Consider the following 17080-nt stretch of genomic DNA (forward strand, 5'->3'; position numbering starts at 1 on the left):
AGCTGCTTTAACTACTCTGGGGCTGTATCCTCTATCTAAAAACCGAGCCTGGCTTTCACTTTGTTTTATTTTCATATCCACTGGGTCACTGCATATACGTCTAATACGGAGCATCTCCCCATACGGAATACTGTTCATTAAATGTTTGGGGTGTGCACTCGTGGCATGCAGCAGTGTATTGCCTGCGGTTGGTTTTCTAAAAAGGGTAGTTGCCAGCGTATTATTGTACACTAAAACCTGTACATCTAAAAATGTCACTGAGCTTTTACTGATGTTAGAAGTAAAATTAAGGTTAAGATCATGAGTGGGTGTGTAGTTATTGGTGTTGGAGTATCTATGGTTGTCAAAATGGCCGTTTAAAATTGATCCCTTTTCGCTCCATTAGCCTTTACCTTGATAGGTTGGGTGCACAAGTGGATCAGGCTCCTCAATTCAACTCCAAAAAACAAGTCCCTGTTCCGGAGCCCAGGACCCTTCAAGGCGGCCTCACGCAATGGGCACGGAGCAGCCCATCATTACACCACTTTAAGCAGAGGTTTTTTTTTCAAAGTCTGGCAGTGCCTGCTTCCATATTCCAACGTTTCGGCATACTAGCCTTGTTCACAGATGGAAGTAACAAACACTCAGGTGTGCTCTGGAGTGCTTTTAATAGGGTTAGGTCACATGACTGTATTCACTTTACTTCAAGCCCCACAGTGCATTGTGCCAGTTGGTGAAATTATTGGAAGTCCTCAGATGTTATTTGCCTTGTTGGTAATTTCCATAAAGCACAAGCACTGATGTCAATGTGGAATACTTTTAAAAGGCAGTCAGGTGAGTTTGGTAAAATACCACAGTGCTCTCATTTTCATTCTGACTTAAAAAAAAAAACATCATTATGCAGCACGATCACGGCACGAAGGCAGGATATCATCCTTCCTGCATCCTTTCCTCGCGCCATCCCTTTTCGCTCCATTAGCCTTTACATTGATAGGTTGGGTGCACGAGTGGGTCAGGCTCCTCAATTCAGCTCCAAAAAACAAGTCCCCATTCCGGAGCCCAGGACCCTTCAAGGCGGCCTCTCGCAATGGGCACGGAGCAGCCCATCATTACACCACTTTAAGCACACAAGTAGTGAGGCCCAATACTGCAACAGAGGGTTTTTTTTCAAAGTCTGGCAGCGTCTGCTTCCATATTCCGAAGTTTCGCATACTAGCCTTGTTCACAGATGGAAGTAACAAACACTCAGGTGTGCTCGGGCGTGCTTTAATAGGGTTAGGTCACATGACTGTATTTATTTATTTATTTATGGGTTTGTAACGCGCTAGAATCGACTCTTAACAGAGTATCTCTGCGCACAGAAACAAGAATAGAGAGAGAAGAATAAAAAGAAAGAGAAACCAGCAGCAGCAGATCAGCATACAGTACAATTTGATTAAAATAAAAATGTTTTGAGTTTTTTCCTAAAATTGAGATGTTCTTGGCATTGCCTGAGCTCAAGAGGAAGTTTATTCCACAAAGTTGGTCCGGCAACCAAAAGAGCTTTACCACCTTGTCTGACCTTCTTTGTGGTAGGGATTTTCAATAAAAGTTGGCTACTTGACCTAAGAGAACGTGTGGGATTATATGGGATAAATGTATCCTTCCAATGGGAAGGTCCACATCCATGTAGACTCTTATGGATCAGACAACAAGTCTTAAAGTTTATTCTCTTGCGGACTGAAAGCCAGTGTAATTTATCCAAGAGGGGCTGTGATGGCGTTCTTGGAGGGGCATTCAGCACAAGCCTTGCTGCAGTATTTTGTATCACCTGGAGTTTTGCTAGGACACTCTCATTGGCTGACAGCAGAAGTCCATTGCAGTAATCCAGGCGACTTAATACTAGTTCCTGTACCAGGGTTTTTCTGACGGAGTCCGGTAGAATTGGAAAGACTTTTCGTAGGAGTCCAATAACATGGAAACATTGGCCAACCACCCATTGGCCAAGCACTGTGGGACTTCAAGTCCCACAGTGCATAGTGCCAGTTGGTGAAATAACTGTAAGTCCTCAGATGTTGTTTGCCTTCAAGACAAACCCATCTCCCATAAGGAAGAGTACACGCACACAAGGGCTGCAAGATTCAGGCTTCTTTATTGTGTGAGCCTCCCTCGACCCAGCAACCAGGAGAGCCACGTTTTGGCTGTAACAACAGCCGTGGTCAGTCTGGCAAGCACCATTTTCATTAACCCATTTATCGTGTCCCACGTATACATATATATACTACCACTACATCTATATATACTTTACAGAGTGGTGGTAGCCAGAATGTAGTTATAGTTAGGGAGACCAGAGATAGAGATTTGGGGGATTTTTGTCAGTTAATAATTTTGTCCCTTAATATTTATGTGTATATATATATATATTTTTTTTTTCCGCCCAACAAGGAGAGGCCCAAACGGGTTTCACAATTGCCACACTTTATTTGATGAGGGTTGAGGTGTGAAAGCAGGAAAGGAAGACTCACTTCTTTGTAAAATGTCCAGCTCGCCTGACGCGTTTCGTGCATGGCAGCACTTCCTCATGGGCCAAAGGCTTTCACTGCTAATGAACTGTGGCAGTTTCAGGCACCTATGAAAGTCACAATTCCCGCCCCACTGGGCGTGGCCACACCCTGGCCTCATGGTAATTGTAGTGCCAATTGTCCTCCTTTGAGTCGCTGTGTTCAAGGCAAAAAAATAAAAAATGTAATTCACAAGTGGGCGAGTGTTGCTCTCTTCTTGCCTCACACCTCTCTTGATAACCACCATCTCAGGCTCCCGTTCCATATGCCGTAGTGAATTTCGGCACCACAGCCGGATTGCAACAGCGGCTGGGCTCTCTCGGCGGCCCAAGCGTGACCGCTTCATATCCATATATATATATATATATATATATATATATATATATATATATATATATATATATATATATTATATATATATATATATATATATATATATATATATATAATCACACATGTACTCACTATTCACAATCACCTGCTGTAGGTAGCCCCACACATTTTATATGTGGCCCATTGTGGTCAGGGCTGAACAGGCCTTATTCAACAGCTATTTGTCTGTGGGATGGAGATCTTGGAGGTGCCTCTGTCACTTTCCTCTGCTTCCTGAAGTTAATCAGGGAGGCTTCAAGAGAGAAAGAATGGGGGGAGGTAGAGAAAGAGTGATGATTTGAGAGGGAGAAGAGAGAGAGGAGAGAGAATGGATGGATGGCAAGAGAGAGATTGTGCAAGGAGACGTAGGAAGCTGGACTGGCTTGAGCATTTTTGCCAGGGCTGGTTTCGGCCCTGCTTGTAGGTCCCCTCTAAAAATCACGACTAAAGCTGACACTGCTCACACTGCAGGCTCCCCAACCAGAGCTCTGGGGGTAACCGAAAGAAACGGGGGCATGGGGCATGAGGAGGCCATCACATAAGTGACAACCGAGAATACAGCCATATCAAACATCACAGTCTGAAGTAATTAGAAATAACCTGACTAGCAATAGCAACTGTCCCCTAGGTTACACAGACACCATTACAGGCTATTAGTTGTGAAGTCCTAGAAGGAAAATGGCTTCAAGATTTCCTAGTGATGTCCATCCATTGTGGGAAAACCCATCAAATGTAGCAAGAGGTGTTAAAACCTCTATCCAAATTTATTGGTGGTGACACCGCACTTGAAGTAATGGGTCACATGCCACTGAGTTTTGAGCACTCATTATTAAGGAGGCCTAGCAATTCCGACTGGCCTGTTCCTAGTGGACCAAGGCAGGTTTGCATTTAATTGGTCACTATAATGACACATTTGGCATAATTACAATGGACTGAAATGTGACCCAGAGTAATTACCATTGGCTATGAATAATTCAAGTTTTTCACACATTTTTATTATATTTCTTTACTCTTTACTTTTACTCATCTCCTTGCTTGAGGATAGGAGCAGGAGTCACTTCAAGTTTTGTAGTGCCTTGTGCAGATTCCTTCACAGTTAGGCCGTAGATGTTCGGTAACGAGCAGGGCAAAAATAGCACTCATCCGGCAACACATTCAGGCCATAACCCGGGGCTGGTTTTCCCCAAAATGTTTCATGAAGCAGCCTGGAGGCTTGCAGTTGCCCCAAAGAGTCTCACAAGCAACAAGCTACCCAATCCTTTCAGCATAAGTTCAAAGTTATGCTATATGTGAAGGATGGGAGGACGTAGGAGAGACATCAAGGTCACTAGTCTTATGCTTTCCACAGACATAAGATTCCCTTTCTACGCTCCTCATGCACATAATACACTCCTTCCACCCTAGCAGAGCCGCAGGGCCAGAAATACTTGCCACTGTTCAGATTTAGAGAAGTGACGTTTTCGAGCTGCTAGTATCCACATTATTACTTCTGTATTAAAGGAATGGGCCATAGTAGAGCCGGAAGTTACAGTTAGCTTCACCCTTTCTGTCTCAGCAAACAAAGGTTGTCTTGCTTTCCCTTATTCTTTAGTGCATGTTGCTGTAAGTAAGGCAGTCTGCCCTGTTTCTCCCTCCTCCACCCAAGCAGCTGCTGCAGATCCCACTTCACGCCCTATGCCACCCATACACTAAAAGGGCTAGGAGCTAGAAGCAGCATCCCTTTCAATCTCCCATGTTGATCTTGAGCACCACACCAGTGCTCAACAGGACTCTACTTCTTTCTGCATACTGCTTTCTTCCCTTCCCATCCTTCCTATTCCACTAGCACCAACCCACTTGCATACTTTATGTCCTCTGGTCAAGGTAACTACACTATCAATTTTAACCCCCTACACCTTGGAGCCACACTATAAATCATTACCCAACCTTCATCCTGCACTTCATGCAACTTTCTCCCTGCACAACTACCATTGTCTTGCACAAACATCTACAGCCCACATACTTAATGCACCACAGCATTCACCTAAAGCTCAACTTTTACTCCACCTCAGGTAAACCACTAGTTACACCCTAAAACACCACATCCCTTATGAGCTACACCATCACTAACTAGTACCTTACATACTACATCGCCACATACATCAATTATGAGCCACATGAGTCTTTAACACATAATTCATACAACTACACTCTGTACCATCACCTTCACCCTAAAATATCACCTACAAATTACTCTGCCTACATACCCCGATCACTTCCTCCATCACCAGCTACACTGGCCAGCACATGTTGCATCCTCCCTTTGTCCCATGTCACTTGTATCCCCAATGTGCACTTTGCTGTCATTTACTGGCTTCCCCAGTATATGCTGTGTCCTCTTCTTTATTTTTGAAGTCACCTTCTACAGCAGCATATACTATTTATACCCTCCTTTACGTTGGCACCCTAAAATGCCTGCATTTTACACTTACTCCACTGCGTCTATAATACACCACCTACCATACCACCATATACATTATCCGACAGCTCCCACTTCCAACCCTATCTACACCCTCAACATTACACTTTATAACAACACCTATCCCTTACACTACCACCTAAAGCTTCAACACACTGCCCATACACATAAACACTTACTTACACCCACACCTAGGGCTATATGTAGGAAGCCAAATACCGGTCGGTAACGGCCGATTTTCGGTAAATATCCCGTTACCGACCGGTATTTAGGCTTTTGCTATGTAGGGGGCATATTTCAGGATTCGGTAATTTACCGAATCGGTAAAATTACCGAATCGGTAAAATTACCGATTAGGTAAATACCGAATCCTGAAATTATATGTAGGGGGAGTGTCTCGTCGGTGTGTGGATTCGTTATTTACCACCAACTAAAAGTTGATGGTAAATGACGAATACCTGTAAAAAAGCATTATTGTCCTATTTAAATGTGCAATGTGGCAGACATACATGCCCTTAGGGCATGTATGTGCGCCACATGTGCACACATGCACGAATCAGGGGTGCAACAGGGTGTCAATGTGACACCCTGCCACCCATGATAATGCCTCCCCTATTACCGATTCGATATTTACCGAATCGGTAATGGCAACTGGCTTCCCATTCATTCCTATGGGCCTCCAGGCCCATAGGAATGAATGGGAAGCCAGTTGCCATTACCGATTCGGTGAATACCGATTCTTAAATACCGATATTTACCGAATCGGTAATAATTTACCTACATTACATTTACCGATTCATAAATACCGAATCGGTAAAATTCGGTATTTAAGAATCGGTAAATGTAATTTACCTACATATGGCCCCTAGTCTTTTAAAATGAGTAATACCAACAAGTGTTTTACTTTTTGAATTTTCTAACTGTTGAACTTGGCCCTTTCTGCAGAGTCGTCCCCAAACCTTTTGTCTTCACCCTCCTGTTTTCTAAATCCATTTTTGTTGGCTGTTATGACTCTGCATACTTTAGCACTGCAAACCAGTGCTAAAGTGCTCTCACCTTTAAACATTGTAGAATTGGCTAAATCCTGTGTAAGCCCCTAGTAAAGTGCCACTACATGTACCCAGGGCCTGTAAATTAGATGCCACCAGTGGTCCTTCAGCACTGATTGCGCCACCCATTTAAGTAGCCTTTTAAACATGTCTCAGGCCTGCCATGCTGCCTGTTGGTGCAGTTTTTAACTGTCATTTCGGACTGGCAAAATAAACCTTTTGCCTGGCCCAAACCCTCCTTTTTAATACATATGTCACCCCTAGTGTAGGCCCTGAACAACCAAGAGGGCAGGGTACAGTGTATTTAAAAAGTTGGACATGTACTTTTAAATTTTACATGTCTTGGTAGTGAAAAACCCCTATATTCATTTTTCACTATTACAAGGCCTACCACTCCCATAGGATAATATTGGATTTCCTTATTACATTTAATTAGTAATAACTTTCAATTGGGAGAGGGTAGACAGCTCGAGTTTGGTATCTAAAGAATTGTAATTTAATCCCTCTTAAATGGTAAAGTAAGATTTTAAGTCACAGTTCTGAAAATGGCACTTTTAGAAAGTTGGCGTTTTCTGGTTCCAACCATTTGGGGCCTGCAGCCTGTTTACTGGCTCACATGGCTAGGTGTAGCTAGCAGTTGGTTTTTGTGCGTTGCTCCCAGACTGTGAAACAAAGGGCCAGAGGTGTTGGCAGGATGGGTCATCTCTGACTTGATGAGGGGGAGGAGCTGTCACCTACCGCACTTGCACATCACAAAGGCTCTGCCTGAACACACTCACAAAGGGTTGACACTAGTCTATTGTAACCCCCAGACAATCTGGGGCTAGGGCAGGGAGACAGGAAATTCCAATCACCTCGGGGTGGAACCTCCAGAAACATCTCCTGCTAGGCACCAGGTATAAATATTGGACTCCTAGCCTTGAGTCTTCAGTACACATCTAGACCTGTGGAAGACTCAGAAGAAGAACTGCTGTACTGCTTTGTTGTAAGAAGGACTGCCACTCTGCTGCCTTGCTTTGCTGCCCTGCTGCCCTCCTGCCTGAGTGAGAAGGACTAGACCTACATCTTGCACTCAGGATGACCAGAGTGACTCCTGGGCTAGTTGGGTGGCCTCCTGATCAGAGATCCAGGGACAGATTAGACTCCAATAACCCTGAGCCCAGCACCTAGACTCTGCCAGGTGTGAATCATGTTCTCCCATGTGGTGCCACCCCAGTCTTAAACCTTTGGAAGCTGGCCTGACGGTGCTTCACCAGTCCATCTGTGGTCCCAACAGAACAGACACAGCAGGGTGCATTGCCTTGCAAAACTCCACTGCATGATGTATCCTTGACACAGGATTTTGCAACATCGCATCGCAGCTCCACAACCCATCAGTACTGCTGCTTGGGAACCAGCCGATGCACAACACATTTTTGACGCAGGACTTCGCATTGCAAGCCCCTCGTCGACAGCATCCTCTATGACAACACAGGATCTCCCATCACAGCCTTGCAGCTCCCTGGAGCCGCCGCTGCATGGCTCATCTCCACCGTAGGACCTTGGATTGCCTCTGCTGCACAACACATACTCAACGCAGAAATCCGCTTCGCTCTGCTACCAGAATTTAAGGAACTTTATTCAGTGGGACTAACTGGGTCACTCTAGCCAGCTCACGCTCCATCCCAGTCGGCCTATACTGTACGTGTGACTCTGTCACAGCCTAGCACAACTAGATAAGCACAGCTGGCATTGTGCACTTTTTGACGCTTTTTCAACTTAAATCTTTAGAATTGCATATCTCCTTTACTACTGATTGGATTTTTGTCATTTTGGTGTAAAATTATTTATTAAATTGTGCACTATTTTTCTAAATTTTAGTGGAATTTTTCTTGTGTCGTGTTTTCACTTTATTACTGTTTGAAGTGCTGCATAAATACTTTACACATTTCCTCTAAGTTAAGCCTGACTGCTTGTGTGCTAAGTTACCAGAGGGTTAAGCACAAATTAGTTTGGGGTGTGCTTGTGACTTCACCCTCACAAGGATTATGGTTGCTGCTTAAGTAGATTCTCACCCCACTCAACCAGTAACCCATTTTTCAACACTAACATTTTAGTAGCATGTCAAAAGAATCCTGAGTTTCATAAATGTTTGCTAGAAATGCTTGCATTATATTGTTTTTATTTTCGGTGGTGCTGAGGAAAGCATTTATAAACTGTAGCTGACATTTAAGCACTTCTTTAGACTAGCTACACCAATTTTATCTCTTCTGGAAGTCAAGCAGAGAAATGTGAATAAACCAGTACCAAACACAATGTAGCTGCCCCGGCAATGTATGGCCGCAAAGCTTGCATCTGGGTGATAAGATATGCATTCATTTAATGAACTAAAAGTTTATAGAGAGATTATGTTTGAGAAAAAATAAAGAGATAGGGGGTCTTTGTGAATGCTGGCATAAAGTACGAGAAAAGAGGGTGATTTTAGGTATTTCCCACTTCCATCCACCGCAGAGAGGTGTAGGGTAGGAGGAGACAGAGAGACTGAGAGAGAGAGAGTTGTGTGTGTGTGTATTGCTGGTTTCCATTGTCTCCCTAATGGCAGCACCAAGGATACCTGCCATGCCTACTATTTCCGTAGTTGCTTTAATGGTAGGACTTGTCATATGCTGTCCTTCCATGGATTGATGTCTGCTTACGCGGTCATAAAGCAGGCCCCTGTGATTCAGGAGGTTCCCCCACCCTGCGGGGGACCCTATTCAGGCCAATGTCTATGAACATCTGTGAGATATGGAGGCCGGAGGCACACTCGCCACATTTTGCAGTGGGCCACCCCAACATAATATTGTATTACACCACTGTCTGCATAGGTAATATCTGCTTGAGTAAGAAGGTGGCGGCTGACATGATGTGGAATGGGGAGGAAAATAGTAGGACCAACAACGCCAGAAGAGCCACGCGTGTTCCAACTTTGCAAGCGCTACAACGTTTACCTTAACCATGCATATTGCTTCGCCACGGGAAACAACCTTTACAACGCATTCATTACATTGCACTACCTTTACAACGCAGTCATTAGATCGCAACATCCTTTACATCGCATGCCATTACAACGCAGCCATTACATCACGTCACTACAACGCATGTCATTACAACGCATGTCACTACAACACATACCATTGCAAAGCATACCATTACAACGCATAGTTTTTACCCCTACCAGCACTTACCCTACTGTTGCACTCACTGGAGTGGGAATAGTAATTTTTACCTCTACACTATCCAACAATTACCCTACTGTTGCACTCACTGGAGTGGGAATAGTAATTTTTACCCCTGCACTATCCAACACTTACCTTAAATGCAATGTAATGGTATGCGTTGTAATGGTATAATGCGATGTAATGGAATGCGTTGTAAATTTAGTTTCTAAAAATGCGTTGTGATGGCATGTGATGTAAAAACATGCGTTGTAATGGATGTCGCGATGTAAAAACTGCGTTGTAAATGTTTAGGTTGTATCGTCATACATTCCTTAACCACGCATATGCGTGGTTAAGGCAGTGCATGGTCTAGCTGCTGCTGGGCGGAAGCAGGAAGGATCAGGAGAGCCAGAGGACTCGGTGAGGCAAGTGGGGCTGGGGCAGGGTTTGGGGGGGCGGGGTAGTTTTTTTATGGGTTGGGGTAGTTTTAAAGACTGGGGGGTCAGGTATTTTTCAGGGCTGGGGGGTTGGAGTAGTTTTCAGGGCTGGGGTCGGGAGGTTTTTAGAACTCAGGGGGGGTCGGGTAGTTTTTAGGGCTTAGGGAAGGGTGGGGTAGTTTTTAGGGCTTGGGGGAAGGGACATTTTTAGGGCTGGGGAGGGGTTGGTTTTCAGGAGGCAGGGTGGTAGTTTTATGTGTCAGGGCAGCGGCTTGGGGGCCGTTTTAGGGCTCAGGGCAGGGGCAGGGCTCTGGATTCCTTTTAGGGCTTGGGGCCATCAGGATAGTTTTTAGGGCTTAGGGGGTTTCGGGGTAGTTTTTAGTACTAGGGGCAGGGACGTTTTTAGGGCTCGAGGGGAGGGGGTTGTTTTAGGACTCAGGGTGGGGCAGGGGTCGGGGTAAGATTTACCAAGTCTTAACATCGGATTTGTCTTTGCCATCCATCGTTTAGCAACACATATGTTGTTGTAAAGGCATGCGTGGTAAAGACATATGCATGGTTAAGACTTGGGTGGCTGAGACCGCGTGGACCCGGCATGCATGGTTCCATCACACAACCGGAACTGGGCTGGTGACGTTCCCTGCAGTGGTGTGTGCTAACTGTCCTGATAAATAGAGATCTAGACACGGTGAGCGGTGAAGTGCCAACAGGAAAAATGACAAGCAAGAATAAGAAACCACATGCCAGTGGGGCAAGTTTGATGCATATATTCATTCCTAGTGTATGTCGTGGGGGATTGGGTGAGGTGTTGTGTGCAAGACCGTGTTTGGGACCGCTATTTGTACCACACTTTTGCTGCCACGGGGCTGCTATAAAGCACTGAGAGTAGCTGTGTTAAATGTTTCAGGGGGGTTTACACACATGTACTAATCATAAAAACTGGTTGGACACTAATTTTCATAAAAACATACAAAAGTGTTAAAAGAGAATGCTAGTTAAGCCAAGGAAAAGCTGGAGAATCACAAATTACATGTGTGCAGACTGACGAGCTTGTGTCCCAGTTTTTACAACTGAAAAGGGGTTCCATATTCAAGATACAACAAAAGGGCGGCATACAGTAGATTTATAAATTCTTCAATAAAAAATATGTGGTAAAGCTACACAATTCTTTTTTCAACCGGGTTTATGTGACTGAGTGTTGAAACCTTCATCAGATGTTTATCATTAAGCTCTGATGCATTTAAAAACAATGTTACCTATAGCACCTTTTGTTCCCTGGCCAGGTCTGCACTTTAAAGCACCCCAGAAAATATAATATGATATTGCGTTCCCTTAAACTGGAAGAAGAGAAATGCTTCGCAATGACAAAAATTGGGTTAATCCGAAACACATTGAAGATCCGTAATTATTACAGGCATTTGACTACTGCTCTGAATTGCAAAATCTTCTTGAAAAAGCAGCATTCCAACATTCAAAGAGATAGGTGCGCTGTGCTGACATCACAGGGAGCAGCCCACCCAAAGGAACGTGCCCACGAGGATATTGTCTTACTAACCCTGGCAACATGATTACAGCATAATGACATCACTTGACAGTGATGACATCATTGAGAACAGCCCAAGGATATTACTGTCTGAGCCCCACACTACTGAGCAGAACAAGAGGTGGCATGGTGAGTGACATCACTGCCGGAAAACTGCACTGACAGACACTACATCTGGTTGCACGTGTGGTGTCACTGAGAACAACCCAAGAGAAATACTGATCAGAAGTGGTAACATTGTGATGACATCAACCTCGCTCTGACAGGTTAAGCACATGATTGCACAGTAATGACATCATTGAGAGCAGCCAATGGACACCAACAAAACTAACTCAAGCTAACAACAGAACCAACAATTAGTGATATTATCATAGGCTCAACCCTAGCAGCAACCTCACATGCAGATGATAACATCACTGCCAGAAAAAAAGACCTTATTGTGGAAGATGTGTCCACACAGTGATGACATCGCTGCCAGGAACTACAGTCTGAGGATTATCACAGGGATGTGCAAAGATGCCATCTTTGTGTGCAAGCCAAGGAACATGTTCATAGGCTGATTAAATCCCTGAGATCAAACATGGATCTCAACGGGCACAGCGCGGTATCACACAGCATTTGTTTTTATGTTTATTTATATTGCACTAGCGAATGAGGCATGAACATTGATCGCTGGAGAGCACGCGCAGCCAACTGCAAGACACAGTTACCAGAGAGACAGAGCGTTATCATCATCTGCAGATAGCTCCTCCCATCATGTTACGAGACAGGAAGCGCGGATGCATAATGATGTTCGAGTGTAATTTTCCCATATTGGTATCAGAGTACAAGAACAATTATGACCACATCAGAGAAGCCCATCCATCTTTGTATGGTGCTTTAAACCCTGGTGTATACATCTTGAAAGCCATGTACGCAGATAAACTACACATGCAGCAGCCATTTTGTGTATTGGAATGCTCTACCTTGAGCACAGTTTTCAAACACAGGGACACTTTCACTACCCATTAGTACAGACAAAGACCCACCTGGGGTGTTTCAGAGACACAAAGGGGCTTCAGAGAAGGTCTCAAAGCTCGAAAAACACCATTAGTTTGAAATGAAAGTGAAACGTGTTACTTACTGCCTCCTTCTTGGCACCTAACTGAGAAATGGATTTTTCGTGCTGAGCAAACAGTGGAGAGAATCTTCAGCTTCATATGGGCGTATCTCAGACTATCAAGGTCACAAATACTGACCTACAAAAGTATAAATTCCAGAACAGCAACTACCTCTGTGTCATCCAGATAACTATACATATTGAAGTGCAGTTTTAATACTCTTAACCTTTCATTATGTACCTTGAAGATGTATGTATTATCAGTGTATGTAGATTAAGAATATCAAAGCTATACATATCTAAGTGTACCTACGTTGACTATACAATAGTAGTCAATATCCTGAAGTTCATAATTGTGTGGATAGATGTGAATAATTTGATATTGTAGTAGAACATGGTTAAAACGCATGTGTTAAGTCTTTTTAACATGCATGAGTTAAGTCTTTAAAAAAGACCTTGACAGCTGACTCTATACATGAAAGGCTTAGGCAGTTAATAGTACCAGAAACCATTTGGTGCAGTTTCTAGAATTGCCAAGAAGCTACAGGTCTTGTGCAAGTATAATCTGTTACACCTGGACACTTTTGATTTAAAGTGCACCTTTGTAAATCCAAGAGGATGTTTTTTTTTTTAATTTGGGCGACCATGAAAGGATCTCGCAGCAGAACCCACCTTAACTACTCATGTTTTAAAACCCTGTAATCTAGCACCAGGGAGCAGCATGTATATTCATAAAGCTGCAGAGAAGAAATGTTTTAGGGTGAAGTAAACTAAGCACCAGAAATGATTAGGAAATTGACTGTGATCAGGCGCCACTGAAACATAGCACAACATTTAACCAGATTCATTATCAGATCTCAGGAAGAAGTTTCAGGGTTGGATGTTGGCTAGGACAAATATGTCAGCAACAAAAAATATCAACAAACAGGATACGTGTGGTGCATAGAAATAGTTATGCTTGTGGAACACTTACACAAAATTCTTAAACATGGAGATCGCATGGCTAATCAGTAGGGTAGGAAATATGCACACAATTCTGGGGAATGGGGACGAACCAGAGAACCATTGTACTTGCGCCTTCGACACATAATTCCGAGCTTTGGAGATCATATAGCTAATTCTGAGACCGGTAAATCAGATGCATAGTTTTAGTTATATATATTGCACAGTTAGTCTTGACAAAGGGAAGATGGATTAATATTTGTCAATTTTGTACATGGGACATTCAATCGAGAGGCTCGGCAAATGTGGGAATAGCACTGTTGATCGAATGTGTAAAGCATGGGTTTGGGTCCATGTTCCACAACAAGAAAGACTGTCTCAGGGGTAGAGCCTGTGCTCCCGGTGCTTCCCTCACTGGAAGTGGTGCCAGCTGCATTATCCCATTCAGACCTCAAGACAATACCCCATGAGCAGCTTTGCCAAGTGCATGTTTTCTTTTCTGTCTTCACCCAAAAGCATATGTATCTGGTGAGTATTCTTAGCTATGTGTCATGCCCAGTTCTTCATCTCTGGGTTGCAAGGAGAGTACAATACCTGGGCTCTATGTTCATGTCTTCTCACAGCAGTAGCTGCACTTGAAGCATAGCATGGGTCCTATGGCCAGGTCGACACACACAAAAGCGGCTGCTGTGTGCATAGCTTAGGTTCTATATCTATCATAAACCCCTAGAGCTGCTGTGTGAGAAGCATGACCTCAGGTCTATAAACATGACCCACCCTATGTGCTCAGCCTGGGTTCCAAGTAAAGATCTTTCCAAAGGGGTAGCTGTGCCGTGGGCATAACACTAGTTCTAGGTCTGCGTCCTGCCCAGCACCCGCCGGGTGCATAGCCGGAATTTTTAAGTCTGTCTCCTTCCTCTGGAGAGGCTGTGCTTGTAGCAAAGCCTGTGATTTATTTCAACGGTTGCCCCAGGAGTGGCGTAGCTGTGGTTCTAGGCTAAATTAATTCCCTGAATCTATGCTATTAACACTGCTGCCTGGGTTCTAGATCTATGTCATGTCTTGGAAGAAGCTGTGACTGCTACATAGTTTGAGTTCTGGTATTTTTTTTCTCGATCTGTATTTTGCCTATTCTGCCATGCCAATGTGCAAATCCTCTCTCTCTCTTTCCGCTGGGAAACTCCAGCTGTTGGAGGCCATGGCAGCAACCACCCTCCCCCACTCCTCCCCACCCCCGGTCGTCAGATAAATACTTACAATGAATTATCCCAGATTCAATCTAACAGCGCGTTTGGGCATTATTTTTCATTTGAGGGTCAGAGTGTTGTTGTGTTTCTTATTTAAAATTTCAGTTCATGTATGTAATAACATTTCTTCTCAAACCTTTTCTACATTCGAGCAGAGGGAGAGCATCTGGCGAAGTCTCCATTTTGCCCAGTTAAGACTTAACCTCGGCATTTCTGAGTTTTGGGTAACTCATAAAAAGAGCAAACATCAAAACCTACACGCGGTCAGCGCTTATATTCGGGGGCTGGGGATTTTGCCATGAAAAACCCCTAAACCGTGAGCATTTTCCACCTCCAGCAAAATAGTCAACACTTCCAGAAGGACGGTGCTAATCACACAGAACAGAAATAAAACAATCAGTATGCGCAAAACAGCCAATAGCGCCCGTCTGCCTCGGAAAGTGGACCATAGCAGAAAATGGCTGAGTTCATTGGGGTTGGGTGGAGGAAGTTTAAACAAAAACAAAAAAAAAGATGTGGCGGGGGATAGTTACTTTTTTTAAAATACGTCCTTTGAATTTCCTCTCTTATTTTTTATTCAAATGAAAAGGCGTTTAATTCCAGGCAGTTTAGGCGGGAACGCCGCCCTGAAACATCGGGGTTGCTATGTGGAACTCAAGCTGTGCTCTTCCAAGCGCGAGCCCCTGATCCCTCCGCGCTCGCGCCCCCGACGGTTAACCCTCTCTCCCTGGTGGCTTCATTCGAGACCCCCTCGTCCTCGACAGATAATGTCCATGTACATACACTCCGGGTATCAAAACAACGGCGCCTGCACACCGAGATCTCGTCAACCACGAAGTTCATTTATTATTAATGTGCCTGCGTCAGCGTGGAAAAACATTTTTAACAGAAGTTTTCGACCACTTTTGGAAGCACATATAACCGAGGTTTCCGCCATGTAAACAATTATTTATCTGTGAAATTCCAAGAAGCCAAAGACGTAAATGCAATCAAAGAGTTTGAGAAGCCAGACTGGGTTTATTCGACGATCCGACTGAAATATTTTGATAATTTGAGAGAAAAAATGTGATGGCATTTTAAAGAAGTACAATGTGACCTGACCTATAAATGTCCATCTTTAATTTGTATGTCCCTGTGTCCATTGGGCTGTGATAATCTCCTATGACACTAGGCTGCTTTAATTGGCATGTCTACATGTTGTCTTTTTCAGTGGATGCTATAGATGAACAAAAGGGCAGAGGGTGAAGATATTTGTATTTGAGAAAATAGATAAAACAACCTCCTATAAGAGTCAATTAGGTTGCTTGCATGAGGAAGAGGAGGGCGAAGATGAAGAACAACAGAGAAAGAGAGGCACATCCTTGAATGTGAAGCCGTTTATCTCCAAGAACTCAAATTATTTTTTTTACGCCTGTTTGACCGCATTAATATAAAAAGTTTTTAAGCTTTGTTCAATTTTTAGCAAAAGACAATTCATCCAAAGGCCACACATGCTGACGCACCCCTTTACGGGATCTTACCTTGGGCAGCTGGACGTGTGATGCCGGGGAGCGATGTGCACCAGACAGATGGTCCCTCGTCCACTGTTTGGAAGAAATGACAAAATGCTGAGGGACGAGAAAAAATTCCAATTGTGATTTTTTTTTTCCCGTCTGAGCTCAGAGGGCTGGAAAAAAACCTTACTAGCCCCAGGATGGAGTCATGTGACCTGGGATACAGGCCATGTGACCTACTTTCCTTCAAAATCCTTCATTTTGTTGAAGATGGGAGGGCCCAACAATGCGCTATTTGACATTCCGACGATGCAACAAAAAAACCTGCGCTACTAAAGCTAATGCTTTATCGCATTGAGTAATTTTGTTGTTTCTCAAACGCAGTGTTGTGTACACTGCTGCAACTAGAGGGTATTTGTGAGCAAATTTCCCACCCTAGAGAGATGTTAGGCGAGCATGCAGGTTTTGTTGAGAAGGATATGAAAGAATCATTTTTAGGTCTTCTGGCCGTTTGATTTGATCCTATGGTCAATGGTAGCCCTAGGGCTTGGAAGGAAAATGGTAGCCTTCATTTAGCCCTTGAAACTTAGTGCATCTTGTTTCCTTTTCCTGGCTGATTCCACAGACCTTCAAGGTAGATACAAATTAATTCTTTTGAGAATATTTTATATTTTCAATAGCTGTAAGAAGATGGAGGCAGGTAGAAACATTCTTATTCCTCGCTTCACTCTTAGAAAATATC

General features: G+C 43.8%; 1 protein-coding gene across 6 annotated transcripts in view; it reads right to left on the reverse strand.

The window, feature by feature from the left end:
* Window positions 1–16492, reverse strand: part of PCBP3 (poly(rC) binding protein 3) — a 212479-nt gene extending 195987 nt beyond the window's left edge. For all 6 annotated transcript variants that reach the window (XM_085645174.1, XM_085645173.1, XM_085645172.1 and 3 more), the window contains exon 1: window positions 16366–16492. The gene's annotated coding sequence lies outside the window, so the exon portion shown is untranslated. The remainder of the gene's footprint in view (window positions 1–16365) is intronic.
* Window positions 16493–17080: the final 588 nt, after the last annotated feature.

The sequence above is a fragment of the Triturus cristatus genome, chromosome 3_1 (assembly GCF_964204655.1).
Source record: "Triturus cristatus chromosome 3_1, aTriCri1.1, whole genome shotgun sequence".
Classification (NCBI taxonomy): Eukaryota; Metazoa; Chordata; class Amphibia; order Caudata; family Salamandridae; genus Triturus; species Triturus cristatus.